At 39.4% G+C, this 4,031-nt stretch overlaps 1 pseudogene; it reads right to left on the reverse strand.

Annotated features, from left to right (window-relative positions):
• Nucleotides 1-2,863: 2,863 nt before the first annotated feature.
• On the reverse strand, nucleotides 2,864-3,554 carry LOC120867722 (annotated as a pseudogene).
• Between the last annotated feature and the right edge of the window lie 477 nt (nucleotides 3,555-4,031).

Raw genomic sequence — 4,031 nt, forward strand, 5'->3', positions numbered from 1 at the left:
AATTTGTGTCATGAAGTGTACAATTTGTGTCATGAACTATATCCCTGATTTTCATATCAGTTCTTTATGATGTGAATTGAATTACATTTTGCAGAAGATGAATATGAGATTCAGAAATGTTAAGTTATTGTTTCAGGGTTGTGCAGCTACTAAACAACTTATCTAGTATTCAAATTGGTATCTGTTTATTACTAAAGAGAGATAAAGGTAGAATTTTGTGAAATAATAGTAAAGATATGTAAATGTTATGTTATTCTTTGAGCATAGTGATATTAATATTATTAATAGAGCTATCAATATTTGGAAATAAATCCCCTATTTAGTGATAATGAAAACTAAATCTTTCCACCTTCTATTTAAGAAACAGGTTGTAGCAACTGTGATCATTGAACTTTGGTATGACTTTCATGTCACTTCAAATACCAAGTATATTATAGACTGCTTTGTACCATTGATACACTTCACTCACTACTGATAGAAAACACGTTGATTTTGTTGAGTGAATGAATGAGATTTTGCATAGTTTATCAGTTATCTATTGCTGAGTGACAAATTCCTTCAAAAGTTGGCTTAAAACAATGACAAAGGTTTTTTTTTCTCACAATTTCTGTGCATTAGAAGTTTGGGAGGAGTTTAGCTAATTCTGACCCAGAGAGAGACTTCAGTCAAGAAATAGGCTGTGGTTATACTTATCAGAAGACTTGACTGAGACTAAAGAATCTGATTTCTAGGTGACTCACTCACATCGTTGGCAAATTAGTCCTAGTTGCTGCTGCTGCTGCTGCTAAGTCGCTTCGGTCGTGTCCGACTCTGTGCGACCCCATAGATGGCAGCCCATCAGGCTCCCCTGTCCCTGGGATTCTCCAGGCAAGAACACTGGAGTGGGTTGCCGTTTCCTTCTCCAATGCATGAAAGTGAAAAGTGAAAGGGAAGTCTCTCAGTCGTGTCCATCTCTTCAAGAGGCTTCAATTCCTCAGCTTGTGAACCTCCGCATAGGCTGCTGAGTATCATCCTGACTTGGCAGCTGGCTTGCTCCAGAACAAGTGATTCAAGAGGGAACAAGGCTGAAACAAAAATGTCTTTTATGAATCAGTTTTGGAAGTCACACTATCATTTCCACAATATCCTATTGGCTATACAGTCATCATGGGAGGAAACTATACAAGGGCATGAATATCAGTAGACAATAATCATTGGACATCATGTTAGAGGCTGGTTACCACACTTGGGTATGTAAAATCCAGACAGATGGTGGATGCAGGAATCAATACAATGCTGAAGATATGCTGACCATAGTGGGTTAGAGTAAACAGATAGATGGATCCCAACTCATATAAAAACTGAATAACTTTCTCTATTTTATAGCAGTAAAAATTATGGTTAGAATTCTTTTGTAAATGTTTGTCCAAAATGATTGTCCTTCAATCTCAACATTTATATGACAAATGCTAGTCCTCTTGCCTGGAAAATCCCATGGAAGAGGAGCCTGGAACCCTGCAGTCCATGGGGTCGCTGAGGGTCAGATAGGACTGAGTAACTTCACTTTCACTTTTCACTTTCATGCATTGGAGAAGGAAATGGCAACCCACTCCTGTGTTCTTGCCTGGAGAATCCCAGGGATGGGGGAGCCTGGTGGGCTGCTGTCTATAGGGTCGTGCAGAGTTGGACACGACTGAAGTGATTTAGCAGAGCAGCAGCAGTAATGTTACTTTTTGCACTAGACAATGAACTAGGCAAGTTTACTCAATTCTCACAATGTTGGCATTATTATTTAGATTTTACACAGGAAGAAACAGCCTAATTGAGATTAAGAGACAAGCCCAGGGCTACTTGACTCAGAAGTGGTAGAGTCGAATTTCATCACTGGCTCTTTTCCCCTCTTCTGTGTTGTCTCCCATTACACGCAGTGTTTCATGGGCGGAAGTTCCAGGAGCATCAGATTTTCACGTTGGGGATAATAAAAGGCAGACCTGAGCCTTATTTCTGATCACATAGTGAGAACAAATACTTTGCAGCTGATCCCCAACCTTCTAACCATCCTACTGGGAAAATTAAAGGGACTTTTTGAGGATATAGGTAAAAATTGGGTTTTAACCATAGAGTAACAGAATCTGTTTTTGAGAAAGAAGAAATTTTGATATTTTCAGGATACCTTGACCTTCAGAGTAATAAAATTCAATTTTTATCCAACCAGAAGGAGAAGATCACTGAGTTCTTCCTTTGCAGTAGTCTCTATTTTCTCTTTCCCAATAAAGGAGGAATATGCTTCTTCAGCAAGTCATCTGCATTTTTAAAGGCAATTTTTAAAGACCAAAATTATTCTCAACAACTTAGTAATATTTTATCTAAGTTGCTCAGTCATGTCTGAGTTAAGTGAGTGGCTTAAATATCACTGCTTGCTCACTGAAGATACATCTCTTAGGAGTAGTAGTTACCTGCTTAACTTATGTGTAGTTTTATAGAACTTCAGAATGCTAATTCAATTTGATGGACATAATGATGCGTTCTAAACTACTATATACACTTTAGTGTCTCAGGATGTCAGGTTCAGTTGGGTCTAATTCACCTGGAATCAGCTTTTAGATTTCTTTCAGAGTTGATCTTGGGTTTTAAGAAGTTCATAAGTGTGGCTATACCCTTCCCTTAGGGTTAGTGAGGATGGTTGTGACCTGCTCAAGAGACTTTTGAAGAGATACAGTGTTGGACATCTATAGGAAACTGGTTGTTCTAGCTGGATTATATCTTTTTTTCCCCAGTAATATTCTTTCAGTAGTATTAAATCTTGTTTAACATTCCCTTTATCTGCATTGATATTATTACCCTCATCTTTTTTTTTTTTTTTTACATTTCAAATTTTTTCTATAAAAGGAGTGGGCTGTGTACAATGGGAGGTTAAATGCTTTATAGACAAGAATAAAAGCTGCACTAGAACCAACTTAGTCGTTATCATCATCTTCTTCCTCCTCCTCCTCCTCTTCATCTTCCTCCTCTTCCTTTTTTTCTTGCTTTTTTCAGCCTTGACAACTTCCTTTTTTGCTGCCTCTGGCTTCCTTTTGGCTTGCTATGCAGTAATATCCTTTTCGTACTTTTCCTTCAGCTTAGTAGCCTTCTTCTCATAAGTCTGCTTGTCATCTGCAGCGGTGTTATTTCACATCACTCCCAGTTTCTTTGCAACATCACCAGTGAAGAGGCAAGGATGTTCACTTTTGATTTGGGGGCAATATTAAGCAGAAAACAAGAAAAAGGCCAAAGGAGGCCTCTTGAGTGCAATGGGATACTTGAACTTCTTTCTTGAAACTTGTATCCCTTTTAGAATGGATGTAAGTTTTAATTTCTCTTTCATAACAGGCCTTGTCAGCCTTTGCCATGTCTTCAAATTTTCCTTTCTCTTCAGCAGACATGATCTTCCACTTCTCTGAACACTTCTTAGAAAACTCTGAGAAGTTGACTGAGGCATCTGGGTACTTCCTCTTGTGCTCCTCCTGACAAGTTTGCACAAAGAATGCGTATGATGACATTTCGCCTCTCATCTTCTTAGGATCTCCTTTGTGCATGTTTAATTATTTTTCCTCTGAGAGACACAGAGTTGCCCCGAGCCCTCCCCTCTTGTCTGAGATAGTGTTTTTCTCCCCACTGGGCCTTAGGGGAATGAAAGTGCTGTAGACTGAATGACTGTGTCCTCCCAAAATTCCTATGTTGAAACCTTCTCTCTGGTGTGATAGTATTTGGAGGTGGGGACTTTGGGAGGCGATTAGATCATGAAGACTGAGCTCTTATGAACGGGATTAATGCCCTTATAAAAGAGTCTCCTAAGAGCTCCCTAGCTTCTTCCACCGTATAAGGACTCTGTAAGAGGATGGCCATCTGTGAACCAGGAATCAGGCTCTCCTCAGACCCTGAGCCTAGCAGTGTCTTGATCTTGGACTTTCCAATCTCCAGAACTGTGAGGCATTGAAGATACCCAGTCTGTGGTAGTTTTGCGAGTAGTCCCAGTGGACTAAGACAGGGAGTCAGATCTGACTCACTTTTGA

The sequence above is a fragment of the Oryx dammah genome, unplaced genomic scaffold (assembly GCF_014754425.2).
Source record: "Oryx dammah isolate SB20612 unplaced genomic scaffold, SCBI_Odam_1.1 HiC_scaffold_1, whole genome shotgun sequence".
NCBI lineage: Eukaryota > Metazoa > Chordata > Mammalia > Artiodactyla > Bovidae > Oryx > Oryx dammah.